The following is a 15410-nucleotide window of genomic DNA, read 5'->3' on the forward strand; positions in this document are numbered from 1 at the left end:
TTTCCTCTCTCTCTCCACTTTTAGTAATTGTTCTTTCTTATCAGTTTTATGTGCTTTTGCTGCCATTGATTACAATACTGTGGCAGTATGATAACCATATCAAATGACTTTTGTGTATTTTCCAACTGATGGACAAAATTGACTTATGAACATCTATAAAAATGGAACCTGTTTGTTATCTAGGAACAGCATGTAAAGGCCATGAAAGAGCTTAGTGGAATGGTGTCATGACAACAACCTTTCCCTCAATGTCAACAAAACAAAAGAGCTGGTCATTGACTTCAGGAAAGGGGGCGGTGTACATGCACCTGTCTACATCAATGGTGTTGAGGTCGAGAGGATTGAGAGCTTCAAGTTCCTGGGAGTGAACATCACCAACAGCCTGTCCTGGTCAAATCACCTAGATGCCACGGCCAAGAAAGCTCACCAGCTCCTCTACTTCCTCAGGAGACTAAAGAAATTTGGTTTGTCCCCTTTGACTCTCACCAGCTTTTACCAATACACCATAAAAAGCATCCTATCTGGATGTATCACGGCTTGGTATGGCAACTGCTCTGCCCAAGACCGCAAGAAGCTGCAGAGAGTTGTGGACACTGCCCAGTGCATCACGGACACCAGCCTCCCCTCCTTGGACTCTGTCTTTACCTCTCGTTGTCTTGGTGTAGCAGCCAGCATAATCAAAGACCCCACCCACCCGGGACATTCTCTCTTCTCGCCTCTTCCATCGGGTAGGAGATACAGGAGTCTGAGAGCACGTACCACCAGATTTAAGGACAGCTTCTACCCCACTGTGATAAGACTATTGAACGGTTCCCTTATACAATAACATGGACTATGACCTCACGATCTATCTTGTCATGACCTTGCACCTTATTGCACTGCACTCTCTCTGTAGCTGTGACACTTTACTCTGTACTGTTATTGTTTTCACCTGTATTACTTCAATGCACTCTGTACTAACTCAATGTAACTTCACCGTGTAATGAATTGACCTGTACGATCGGTTTGTAAGATAAGCTTTTCACTGTACCTCGGTACAAGTGACAATAATAAACCAATACCAATACCAAATACCATTTAATTGATATCTTTAACCTGTGAGAAATACTTTTAAGTTACTACACTCTAATACCATCTATTAGTTACAGTATCTTCATTAATTGAAATCAATTAAGTTACTTGCTTGTTAAATTCTTTGAAAGATGCCAGAGTTGCTTCTGACCCATTAGTGGCAGCATTGTATTAACTAGATCAGAGAGACGAGTCAGCAATTTCTCAAGGAGAAGGGAACTTCAAAGATCTTACTTGCTATCATTGTTTCATTTTTATACTGTTGTTGCTTGTGTTATATTTTTACTATTTTAAGATATTACAAGCTAACTAGAACACCTTGGGATTTACAATACAGAAGCAGATCATACAGTCAAACAGATCCAAATTGATATTTATCTGCCTTTTCCCTTGACACCTTCATCTAATACATCAGCATATCCTTCTGTACCTTTCTCCTGCAAATTTCTTATTGAAGGAATTTAAGTTATTTGCCCTAACTACTCTGTGTGTTAGTAAGTTCCACATTCTACCCATTCACTGAGGAAATATCCTGTTGGATATATTAGTTATTTATTGTCATTTTTAATGTGTTAATGATTTTGCATCTTACAACTAGCCTGCTCTATATGTCTTCTGAATCTTTCTGCCTGATACTAGATTTTTGTCATAACTTTCTGTCAATCGTTTTGCATAAAAAAATTCCAAAACCCACATTGGTGAGATTGTTGAGTTGCAACTACACTCCTCTGCCATCAGTGATGCTGTAGTGCTTCAGTTTTGCATTGCCTGTTCGAAAAGCAGGGCTTCAACTTTTTTGGTTTCACTATAAAAAACTAAAATAATCCCTGAAAGCCTACCTAGGAAGCAATATTTTATTCTTTTTCACCAATAAAACACAGTGCTTGCAATAAGTGTCAACCATGCAGAATTTACCTTTCCATTCACTTTGTTTAAAGAATGCCACATGTGGCTTAAAAAGTGCTATGTGTAAGCAACTGACAAATCCCTTGTATCCAAAAGATGTACTGGCATAATGCCAGTGAGAAAGGCCAGAAAACAAACATCATGAGTGAAAATGGGGTGTAAAACTTAAAGAAAATGGAGATTTTGGTGAAGAAGTAATTAAGGTTAAGCCCAAACTAGTCTGTAAATGTCACAATCGCCAATTTGATTTGATTGTGTTTTATAGAAACCAAAAGTTGTATCTGCATCTCTGGTGTGAAGTTTAATTACCAAAATGTATCTGATTTTACCAAAAATGAATAAAATCAAAAAAACTTTGAACTAAACTAAAAACAAAAAAGTGAAAAATTCAAGCACTGCCTCTAGCCAAAACTGAAGAGAAATTCCTGTTCCAATCCATGTTTTCAATTAATAATTAGAAACATGGCAGAGAAGACATATAGTATACAATATTCCAGTAAAAGTGGGCCATTTCATATTTTACCAAATTTCAGGCTTAAACTTGGCTTTTTTTAAAAAAGACTTACCTGTATTTATATAGCACCTTCTTTAATGTTGGGATATCACAAAATGCTCTAGAAATAGTGATTTATTTTTAAAATATGCAGTCATTTTGTAGGAATTTCAAATTATTCAGAATATCGTGTTATATATGTGATGATAACCACTCTTGGTGATGTTGACTGATGGATAAATATTGGCCAGGATACCAGGCAGGAACTTCCTGCTCCTTTTCAAAAAATTGCCAAGCAATTTTTCATATCCAACCGTGAGCGCATAAGAAACCTCGATTTAATATCTCTTTCAAAAGAAGATACTTCTGACAGTACCATACTCAGTCAGTGCTGCACTGGAGTGCTAGATGAAATCTCAGGAATGAGACTTGAATTAACAACCTGTCGACTCACAGATGAGAATGCTGCCAACTGAGTCTTAATGTCTTATTTATTTAACATATTTCTCAACGAGCTGCAATCCAATGATTTATTTTTGGAGTGCAGTGGCTGTTGTGGATCTAATACGTCAGGATCCTAGAAATAGCAATGGGATAACCTTCTATTTCTGATGAGGATCAACAAATGTTGCTTTCTTTGCTCTAGTGCTATGTCATGATCATTCATGAGGACAAGGTTTCACATGGTAGGCTTCTTCAGAAGGTCAGAGGCCAAGGGATCCAGGGAGGCTTGGCCGTGTGGATTCAGAATTGGCTTGCCTGTAGAAAGCAGAGGGTTGTGGTAGAGGGAATGCATTCGGATTGGAGGGCTGTGACTAGTGGTGTCCCACAAGGATCGGTTCTGGGATCTCTACTTCTTGTGATATTTATTAATGACTTAGATGAGGGGATGGAAGGGTGGGTTAGCAAGTTTGCAGATGACACAAAGATCGGTGGTGTTGTGGATAGTGTGGAGGGCTGTCAAAGCTTACAGAGGGATATTGATAGGATGCAGAGCTGGGCTGAGAAGTGGCAGATGGAGTTCAATCCGGAGAAGTGTGAGGTGGTACAATTTGGAAGGACAAACTCCAAGGCGGAGTACAAGGTAAATGGCAGGATTCTGGGCAGTGTAGAGGAGCAGAGGGATCTGGGAGGTTCATATCCACAGATCATGAAAGTTGCCTCACAGGTGGATAGGGTAGTTAAGAAAGCTTATGGGATGTTAGCTTTCATAAGTCGTGGGATCGAGTTTAAGAGCTGCGAGGTAATGACGCAGCTTTACAAAACTCTGGTTAGACCACACTTACAGTACTGTGTCCAGTTCTGGTCGCCTCATTATAGGAAGGATGTGGAGGCATTGAAAAGGGTGCAGAGGAGATTTACCAGGATGCTGCCTGGATTAGAGAGTATGGATTATGAGGAGAGACTAAAGGAGCTAGGGCTTTACTCATTAGAGAGAAGGAGGATGAGGGGAGACATGATAGAGGTATACAAAATAATAAGAGGAATAGATAGAGTGGACAGCCAGCACCTCTTTCCCAGGGCACCAATGCTCACTACAAGAGGGCATGGCTTTAAGGTAATGGGGGGGGGGGGGGGGGGTGGGGGGGGAGTGGAAGTTCAAGGGAGACGTCAGAGGGAGGTTTTTCACCCAGAGAGTGGTTGGTGCATGGAATCTGCTGGCTGGGGTGGTGGTGGAGGCTGATACATTGGTCAAGTTCAAGAGATTGTTAGATAAGCATATGGAGGAATTTAAGATAGAGGGATATGTGGGAGGAAGGGGTTAGATAGAAGAGGTTTGAAGGTCGGCACAATATGGTGGGCCGAAGGGCCTGCATTGTGCTGTATTGTTCTATGGTTCATTCGACCTAGCTGATTGAACCTCGCTTTGTCTTCTGGTCCAAAACACTCAGCTCCGACAGTGCAGCACTCTCTCAGCACTGCAGTGAGGTATCTGCACATCAGGTGGTAGGTTGTGGCTGGGATCTACAATCTATCTGGGAGCGTGGTCACTGAGCCAGACTGACACTTGCACTAGACATGTTCTATGTTCTCCAGTTGGAGGAGGTGCTGCTGCTTACTACGCCACTGAGTATTCTTCCGCAATGACAAGTTAGAGGTTGGAAGTGAATTCGGAAACCTCAGTGAAAATACAGGAAAATACAAGACCTCATGCACAGATGGTAAAATCAGCAAATGCCAGATATATTCCATAAACTAAAAGAGGAAATATTTTCATATTTATTTAAATTAACAATTTTTTATGTGAAATAAAATTGTGCAGTGAGTTAGGACCTTGTACCATGACAGTGGAGCATATTAGGGCTGATCCAGCCCAGTAGGATGCAGGACAATGTTCTACTGGCTGGATCAGCCTTAATATGGACCAGGCCTTATCCAGTTCCTAGTGACTCAAAGAGATATTGGTAAAGACCTAAAAATAATTCTGCAATTCACCATAGAACTTACAGTCCCATTGTGAGAATGTTAGAAAGAGTAATATGCTCTATTGGTGCTCATAAAAATACACTCTGGTGATTAATGGGGTTTAATCATTGTGATGGAATGGAAGGTAGCTTTGCAATCATTGACCTTTGGATTATGGTATACTTAAACTCTTTTTTAAAACTGAGGACATACTTGTTGAGAACAAATTGTCATTCACATTTTCACCTGCACCAATGAACTGATTTGCCTGTGGGATGGAGAATAATTTGATTGACAACAATTCGGTGAGCTCAGTGAGTTATTGTGGGCCCATAAAGCATTTTGAGATTCATTCCATAAGATATAGATATAGGAGTAGAATTAGGTCATTTGGCCCATTCCTTGGTCAATGAGCATGGTCTCCATCCAGACCTATTGCTCTTCACATGATCTAAGAGAATGATGGTTAACCTAGAACAGAAAACATAGAACATAGAACACCGGTTACTAGTGGTGTGCCGCAGGGGTCGGTGTTGGGGCCTCTCCTTTTTACCTTGTACATCAATGATTTGGATGATGGAATAAATGGTTGTGTGGCTAAGTTTGCGGATGACACCAAGATAAGTGGAGGAGTAGGGAGCATAGAGGAAATAGAAAGAATGCAGAGGGACCTAGACAGTTTAGGAGAATGGGCAAGGAAATGGCAGATGAGATTCAATGTTGAGAAATGTGCAGTTGTACACTTTGGAAGTAGAAATAAGCGGGTAGATTATTATCTAGAAGGAGAGAAGATTGATAGTGCGGTAGTACAAAGGGACTTGGGGGTACTCATACAAGATACCTTAAAAGTTAACCACCAGGTTGGATCGGTGGTTAAGAAAGCGAATGCTATGTTGGCATTCATCTCGAGAGGTATAGTGTATAAAAGTAAGGAAGTGTTGATGAGGCTCTACGGGGCGCTAGTGAGGCCTCATTTGGAATACTGTGCGCAGTTTTGGGCCCCACATCTTAGGAAGGATGTGCTGACGTTGGAGAGGGTTCAGAGGAGATTTACGAGAATGATTCCAGGAATGAAAGGGCTTAAGTATGATGAGCGTTTGTCGGCTCTTGGACTGTACTCGCTGGAGTACAGAAGGATGAGAGGGGACCTCGTAGCGACATTTAAAATGTTGACAGGTAAGGATAGAGTAGATGTGGCTAGGCTGTTTCCCTTGGTGGGCGTGTCCAGGACCAGAGGGCACAATCTTAGAATTAGAGGGTACAGTTTCAAGACAGAGATGAGGAGAAGTTTCTTTACCCAGAGGGTGGTGAAATTGTGGAACTCCTTGCCACGCACAGCAGTGGAGGCCAGATCAGTGGGGGTATTCAAGGAGGAGATAGACAGATATCTAAATAGTCAGGGTATCAAGGGATATGGGGATAAGGCTGGCAAATGGGATTAGAATTTTTTTTTCTTTTTTTTTTCTTTTTTTTTTCTCTTCTTTTTTTCCCACCCCATTTCTTTTTCCCTTTTCCTTGGAGCAGACTCGATGGGCCGAATGGCCTGCTTCTGCTCCCTTATCTTGTGATCTTGTGATCTTGTGAAAAACTACAGCACAATTCAGGCCCTTTGGCCCACAAAGCTGTGCCGAACATGTCCCTACCCTAGAAATTACTAGGCTTACCCATAGCCCTCTATTTTTCTCAGCTCCATGAACAATGAACAACCTGAACAATGATATTTTCTCACTCTAGAACAACATGTTTCAGACCAACAGGTGATTATTTGGTTACTTTGGCCTATACAGAGAAGTATGATGATCGAAATATTAATAAGGTAACAAAGGCTAACAAACTTCTGTCTTGGATCATTGGGACCTTTTTTGGGAGAGGTATGACCTATTCACAAAGGATGGGTTACTCCTGAACTCCAAGGGGTCCAATATCCTGGCGGGAATGTTTAATATAGCTGTTGGGGAGGGTTTAAACTAATTTGGCAGGAGGAAGGAAACCAGGATGTTAGGATAGAGGAAGAGGTATATAGGAGCAAATCCAAGACAGCGTGCAGTGAAGATGGAAAGAAGGACAGGCAGGTGAAAAGACAGGATATTTTCTCATAACTCATAATCATATGAGTTGGAAAAGACAGGAACAATAGAAATACAGCAAAATCGGCAGCAGATACTGGTCAAAATGTACTATATTTAAATGCACGTAGCATTAGAAATAAGGTGGATGACCTAGTGGCACAGCTACAGATTAAAAAATATGACATTGTGGCAATCACCGAGTCATGGCTTAAGGAAGGCTGTGAGAGGGAACTAAATGTCCAGGGGTACACAGCGTATAGGAAAGATAGGCAGGTAGGCAGAGGGGGTGGTGTGGCCCTAATGGTTAGTAATGATATAAAATCAATAGAGAGAAGGGACATTGGGTCAGAAGAGGTGGAATCCTTGTGGGTGGAGCTAAGAAATGGCAAGGGTAAAAGGACAATAATAGCAGTGATATATAGGCCCCCTAACAGCAGCCGGGATGTGGACTATAAGTTACAGCTAGAAATAGAAAAAGCGTGTCAGAGAGACAACGTCAAGATAATTATGAGGGATTTTAACATGAAGGTGGATGGGGAAAGCCAGGAAGGCAGTGGTTCTCAGGAGAGCGAGTTTGTGGAGTGCCTACGAGATGGCTTTTTGGAGCAACTTGTTGATGAGCCCACCAGGAGATCGGCTGTTTAGGATTGGGTGCTGTGTAACGAACCGGAGGTGATTAGGGAACTAAAGGTAAAGGAACCATTAGGAACTAGAGATCACAATATGATTGAGTTCAGTTTCAAATTTGAAAAGGAGAAGCTGATAGCAGATGTGTCAATATTTCAGTGGAACAAAGGAAATTACAGTGGCATGAGAGAGGAGCTGGCCCAAATTGATTGGAAGAATAAGCTAGTTGGAGGGACGGCAGAGCAGAAATGGATGGAATTTCTACAAGAATCAGGAAAATGGAGGATAGATATATTCCAAGAAAAACGAAGGTTATGAATGGAAAAATGGCACAAATGTAGATAATGAGACAGATGAAGGCTAAAATAAAAGCAAAAGGGAGGGCATACAAGGAACAAAAATTTAGTGGGAAAACAGAAGACTGGGAAACTTTTAAAAACCTTACAGAAAGAAACTAAGAAGGTCATTAGGAAAGAAAGATGAATTATGAAAGGAAGTTGGCAGATAACATTTAAAAAGATACCAAGAGTTTTTTAAACATATGAGGAGTAAAAAAGAGACACGGGTTGATATAGGACCAATTGGAAACGGTGCGGGAGAGATTATAAAGGATAACAGAGAGATGGCAGAGGAACTAAATGAGTATTTTGCATCGGTCTTCACTGTGGACTACATCAGCAATATACTGGCTAGTCAGGGGTCTCAGGGGTTAGAACTGAATTCAGTTAAGATTACTAGAAAGAAGGTGCTCAGGAAGCTAAATGGACTAAAGACAGATGTCTCCCGGACCTGATGAGGTGCACCCCTGGGTTCTGAAGGAGGTGGCTATAGAGATTGCGGAGGCATTGGTGATAATTTTCCAGGAATCAATAGACACCAGCATGGTTCTGGAGGACTGGAAGGTCGCAAATGTAGTTCCACTGTATAAGAAAGGTGGGAGGCAGCATAAAGGAAATTACAGACCTATTGGTCTGACATCGGTGGTGGGAAAGTTATTGGAATCGATCCTCAAGGATGAGGTTATGGAATACCTAGAGGTGCAAAGCAAGATAGGCCCAAGCCAGCATGGTTTTGTAAAGGGAAGATCCTGCCTGACCAACCTATTGGAGTTTTTTGAGGAAATCTCAGGTAGGGTGGATAAGGGAGAGCTGTGGATGTTGTGTATTTAGACTTTCAAAAGGCCTTCGACAAGGTGCCGCACAAGAGGCTGATTAATAGATGAGAGCTCATGGGATTACAGGTAGGATATTGGAATGGGTGGAGCATTGGCTGGTAGGCAGAAAGCAAAGGGTGGGAATAAAGGGATCCTGTTCTGGTTGGCTACCGGTTACTAGTGGTGTTCCGCAGGGGTCAGTGTTAGGGCCGCTTCTTTTTACTTTGTACATTAATGATTTGGATGATGGAGGAAATGGTTTTATGGCTAAGTTTTTCAGACGACACCAAGATAGGTGGAGGAGTAGGGAGTATTGAAGAAATAGGAAGGTTGCAGGAAAGACTTAGATAGTTTAGGAGAATGGGCAAAGAAATGGCAGATGAGATTCAATGTTGAGAGATGTGCCATTTTACACTTTAGAAAAAGAAATAAATGGGCAGATTATTATCTAGATGGGGAGAAAATTCAAAGTACAAAAGTACAAAGGGACTTGGGGGTAACTCATGCAGGATACCCTATAGGTTAACCACCAGGTTGGATCGGCGGTAAAGAAAGCAAATGCTATGTTAGCATTCATCTCGAGAGGTATAAAGTATAAAAGTAAGGAAGTGTTATGAGCTCTGAGGGGCACTGGTGAGGCCTCATTTGGAATACTGTGCGCAGTTTTGGGCCCCTTATCTTAGGAAGGATGTACTGATGTTGGAGAAGGTTCAGAAAAGATTTACGGAGATGATTCCCAGAATGAACGGGCTTACTTATGATGACCGTTTGTCGGCTCTTGGACTGTATTCATTGGAGTACAGAAGAATGAGAGGGGACCTCATAGAAATATTTAGAATGTTGAAAGGACTGGACAGAGCAGATGTGGTTAAGCTGTTTCCCCTGGTGGGTGAGTCCAGGACTAGAGGGCACAACCTTAGAATTAGAGGGGTACCAGTTAAAACAGAAATGAGGAGAAATTTCTTTAGCCAGAGGGCAGTGAAATTATGAAATTCTTTGCCACGTACAGCTGTGGAGCCCCGATCACTGGGGGCGTTTAAGGAGGAGATTGGTAGGTATCTAATTAGTCAAGGTATCAAGGGATATGGGGATAAGGCTGGAAATTGAGGCTAGATAGGAATAGTATTAGTTTAGCTCATGGAGCAGACTTGATGGGCCGAATGGCCTACTTCTGCTCCTTTGTCTTGTGATCTTGTGAAAGATTTTGCTTCAGATTATATTAAAGAGCCCACCACTTAGGTGAAGTGCTTCATTATATTTTGAACTTGCTGTAATAATGCTAATTCAGTATTGATAGGAATCGAGTTACCGTTATATTTCACTGTGACCCAGCTTTCTCTGGATTTCCTTCAGAGAATGTTTTGATCCCCAGCTGGTAGGTAGTTGCAATCTGCCTATAGCAAGCATAAAACTTTGCTCCCCTTTATGATGATGATCATGTCCCAGGGACTGGTTCTGGATATTTTATTCCAAAATCCATTTATGGTTTCCGGTGGAATTTAGTGAAAGGTCCAATTCATAAGAACAAGTTCAGACCAATATTAGAGGAACAATGTTAGCCTCAATCAGAGAAATGCAAATTTGTTGAAAATCAAATGAAAAATGCAGATGATGGAAATCTGAAACGAAAACAGAAATGTTGGAAGCACACAACAGGTCTGGCAGTATCTGTGGAGAGAGAAACAGAGTTAATGTTTCAGGTCAAAGACTCTTCATCATTGTAAGGAGGTTTGTAGGTGCTGGTGGAGAGAGTTTAAATTGTTGGTTCAATCCATCCACCACCCTTTTCCCTCTACACTAGTGCACAGTGGCTACAGAATACACCATCTGCAAAATAGACTACAGTTACCTGCCTTGGCTACTCCAGAAGAACTTCCTAAACCCACACCCACTATCACCAAAAGGGACACGGGTTCATGGAACACCATCACTTACAGGTTCCCCTTCAATCTCAGACTAAAATTAGAAATTACTGGAAACACTCAGCAGATCAGGTAGCATCTGTTAAAAAGGGAAACAGAGTTAAAGTTTCAGGTCAGAGACCCTTCCAAATGTACATTATTGTGTACTTGATCCTGTGGCATCATTCTCGTCTCTGATATTAAAAGGTTATGAGCTTAATCCTCATTTATCCACAAAGTTTAGCCAAGTACTTCATTATCATTACTGAGGGAGCACTGCACTGTAGGACGTGTTGTCTTTCAGATGGGATGTTAAAGTGTGGGTCTGCCACCAGCACTGGAGGATGTAAAAGATTTCACGGCACTATTTGCAGAAGAATAAGGGAGATAGTTAAATATTTACTTGGCAACCAGCGTTTAGAAGTTATTCAGTCATTTACATTATCTTTGTTTATTGGATCTTGTTGTGCAAAAATTGCCTTCTTTTTCTAACCACAATGCACCAATGACACTAATCAAAATACTGCATTTCACAGGAAATATAATGTTTTTGTGATATATTGAAGTTGTGAAAGGTGTTTATAAATTCAAGTTTGTTTATTATTTCACTAACTAAACAGTGCAGACCACAAATCTCTGATTAAGGTCCTGACTGGAACCAATAACCTTGGCAGTAGTGATTGACCTGAAATTGTAAAAGGCAGGTTATCATCAGATTTAGAGTCATAGAGTGATATGGCATGGAATCCATGCCAACCATGATGCCTATCGAGATTAATTTTCCTGCATTTAACCCATATTCCTCTATTCCTTTCCTTTCTATGTACCTGTCCAAATGCTTTTTAAACGCTGTGATTGTTCTGCCTCTACCACCTCCTCTGGCAGCTCGTTCCATATATGCACCACCCTCTGCGTGAAAAACTTGCCCCTCAGATCTCCTTTAAATATTGCCCCTCTCACCTTCAACCTAGGTCCTCTAGTTTTAGACTCCCCTAACCTTGGAAAAAAAAACCTGTCACTATCTACCCTATCTCTGCCCCTCATAATTTTATAAACCTCTGCAAGGTCACCCGTCAGCCTCCTGCACTCCAGTGAGAACAATCCCAGCCTATCCAATCTCCCCTTGTAACTAAAGCCCTCCATTCCAGGCCACATGCTGGCGGATCTCTTCTGCACTCTCTCTAGCACTACCACATCCTTTCTATCGTGTGGTGACCAGCTCTGCACACAATATTCCAAGTGTGGCCTCACCAATCTCTTGTACAGCTGCAATATGATGTCCCAGCTCTTCAACTCAATACCCCTGCCTATGAAGGCAAGCGAGCTGAACACTTTCTCCACTACCTTATCCACCTGTGTCGCTGTTTTCAGGGAGCTATGAACATACACTCCAATCTCTGGACATCAATGCTTCGAAGGTCCCAAGCATTTACTGCATATGTCCTGCCAGTATTAGACAACTTGAAATGTATTACCTCACACTTGTCTGGATTGAATTCCATCTGCCACCATTCCGCCCAAGTTTCCAGCTGATTTATATCCCTCTCTATCTTTAACAACCTTATTCGCTATCTATTACTCTGCCAATTTTTGTGTCATCAGCAAACTTACTTACCAGCCCACAGACATTGTCACCTAAGTCATTTATATATATGACAAACAACAAAGGTCCCAGCACCAATCCCTGTGGTACACCACTGCTGACAGACTTCCAGTCAGAAAATCAACCCTCCACCACTTCCCTCTTCCTCCTATCACCAAGCTAATTTTGGATCCAGTTTGCCAAAACATCTTGGATCTCATGTGCCCTAACTTTCTGGTACAGCCTACTAGGCAGGACCTTGTTAAAAGCCTTGCTAAAGTCCATGTATACCATGTCTACCACTTTGCCTTCATCAATTTTCTTAGTAACCTCCTTAGAAATCTCAATCAGATTTTTGAGGTAGGATTTTCCCTGCACACAATGACTCTCCCTAATGAATCCCTGCCTTTCCAAGTGGTCATAAATCCCATCCCTAAGAATTTTTTCCAATAGTTTCCCTACCACTGACGTAAGGCTGCAGTTTCCTCGCTGAACCCTATTGCCCTTCTTGAATATGGGAACAACATGAGCTACCCTCCAGTCTTCCGGTACCTCACTCTGGTTAAAGGCGATGCAAAAATCTCTGTCAGATCTCCTCTCTTGCTTCCTGTAACAGCCTGGGTAGATTTCATCAGGCCCTAGAGATTCCAGTTATCCAAATTACTCCACCAGCTCCTTAGCCGTGCAGTTAGCTGTTCTATCTTCCTATTCCTAAAATCACTACTTCATGGTACAGGGAGTAATACTGAGATCAGTGACTTCCTTGACCCTGGCACAAGGGAGACAACGTACCATCCTGGAGTCTTGCTCTCAGCCATAGCAGTGCCGTCTGTCCCCCTGACTATTGTGTTCCCTGTGCTCGTCTGCCCTTTGACCTTCCCTGCTGCACAAGAGAGCCAGTCGTGGTGTCACTGATCTGGCTTCTGCTGCCTTCCCCCCAACCCTCCAACGCTCTCAAAAACGGTATGCTTATTAGAGAGGGGAATGGCTACAGGAGTCTCCTGCACTACTTGGCTACTTCTTCCAGAGGTCATCCACATACCTGACTGGACCTGTGGTGTGACCACCTTCCTGATATTCCTATCTCTAACACTTATTGCCTCCTGTGCGCTTCTCAGTGAGTCCAAATGCTGCTCCAACTGATCCATGCGGTCTGAGAGGAGCTGCAGTTGTGCACACTTCCTGTGACAGAAAATGAGGTGTAGTTCCTCAAACTTGCCTTGGGCCTCACTGTGATATACAAGAGTTTCACATTCACATTCTAACCACCTGCTGTGATTATTCTGACTCTAGCTGTGAGAACCTTGCAATCCTCTGGAAAATAATTGTCTTCTTTGCATGGTCATGAAAACTAGATAATACTCCTATAGGCTGAATGCCTCTCATCAAATAAATGTTAATTTCTGACTCTTGGTCCATATGTCTCTTGACAACTGTCCATGGAACACATCAAATGCTTCCTAGAATGAGAATCAGAGTCAAAGAATCAAACAGCCTGGCTTCATATACTTTTAAAACATTCTTAGTGTCCTATTATAGTTCTGGTGCATTCATATATGTTATGCAAATATGTCACATAGGCATAGAACATAATGATGTTATCAGGCGTACTTATGACATTGGCACTCTTGTTGATGTTAAACCAAAATAAAGCATCCACCCTGGTTTTGAAGCCTCTGGTGTTCTACCATTATTATAGTAGCTGAAGTTTGCAGCATTGTTCAAAGCCCAGCCTCAAATACATAACAAGGCATTTAGGCCTCTGGATAGTCCTTTGCAGGAATATTATCTCATCTCTTAGCCATGTGAGGATGCCTGTTTATGAGTTTTTGGATGCATCAACTAGATGCAAATAATTTTTGGAGCTCTGAATCATACAATATTCCTGCACAGAAGGGGGCAATTCAGCTCATTAGGTCTGTGCCAGCGTTTTGAAGGAAACTTAAGTCTCCTAGGTCCTATTCCACCACTCTTTTCTCATAGCTCTGCAAGATTTTCTTTTTCTTGTAATTATTCAATAAGCTGTCCGAAATACAAAAAGGCAGGAGTGAAGAGACCTATCTGAGCCTCAGATCTTTAGGGCTTAACTCAAACCATATTTTGCATGTTTACATTCTATTACTTCACCTGATAGAACATCCCAAACATTCATCATTCTAAGTTACTTCTCTCCGAAAAGTACTTTTCTCCATTTCCATCCTGTCCTTTTGCTTTCCTCCATTACCTCAAGGTTAGATTGTGAGTTTGTGTTTGATGTTTTTGTTCTTCTCAGGGATTCCCTTTATATGTTACATGTTATATATTTTTAAAAATCAAATACACATTACTGCCTGCTGTCATGATTTTCACTCAATATTGAACACTGAGTCCGCCTATGTAAAGAGTTTGAAATCCACCATATGTACAATAGCCTGCAGTCATCGAGTTGAGGACTTGGCCAGATTGTGAGTATTCAGTAAGGCTCTCTCCTAACAATGAATATATATGACTGACCACATGCAGTTAACTATTATTGCTTGATACTTTGATATAGCCCTGCCTCAAACCAACTTCTTAATCTTCAGGGAATAACCTTTAATCCTGCCTCATGGCTCCATGCAACTACAAAGGAGATAGATTGTGTTGTTCTTCCTTGTACTGCTTCCAATGCTTAACCAATGCATTGATAAGCCTCCTTCTCATATCTGTTGATGACTTATGTTGATGTTTAATAATATAGAAATAAGCATATCTTTTCCAATGCTTCCATGGTGCATTGCTGATGAGGAGTTCTCCATGAGCTGGCTTGTCTCCAGACTTCTGCACCTGTGCCTGAGAGCAGACGTCAGAGGCAAACTGCAGCCCACTTTCTGCTCCACCACTGTATACACTGTGAACATCCTGAGTAAAGGGTCTGGATACATTTCGCACCTGGCCCCTCAGCTTTACATCAGCGATAGCTGCTGTATGTAATGCGAGAACATTTGTTGGATGGAGGTTGCTGATTTTGATTGAAGAAGTTCTTTTATTTTATTTTACTGATTTAATTAATTTACAGCACAATATGTAATCATTTACAAAAACTTCTTTAAAATGATTTTTAATTATTTAAGCCCCATTGAAACTTTTTTAACTGTGTCTGATTATCAGAGATATTTCAAAGCAGTTCACAGACCTATGATTACAATGAAGCCTCCAGGACTCATGGGGCCACTGGAGGTAA

The sequence above is a fragment of the Pristis pectinata genome, chromosome 28 (genome assembly GCF_009764475.1).
Source record: "Pristis pectinata isolate sPriPec2 chromosome 28, sPriPec2.1.pri, whole genome shotgun sequence".
Classification (NCBI taxonomy): domain Eukaryota; kingdom Metazoa; phylum Chordata; class Chondrichthyes; order Rhinopristiformes; family Pristidae; genus Pristis; species Pristis pectinata.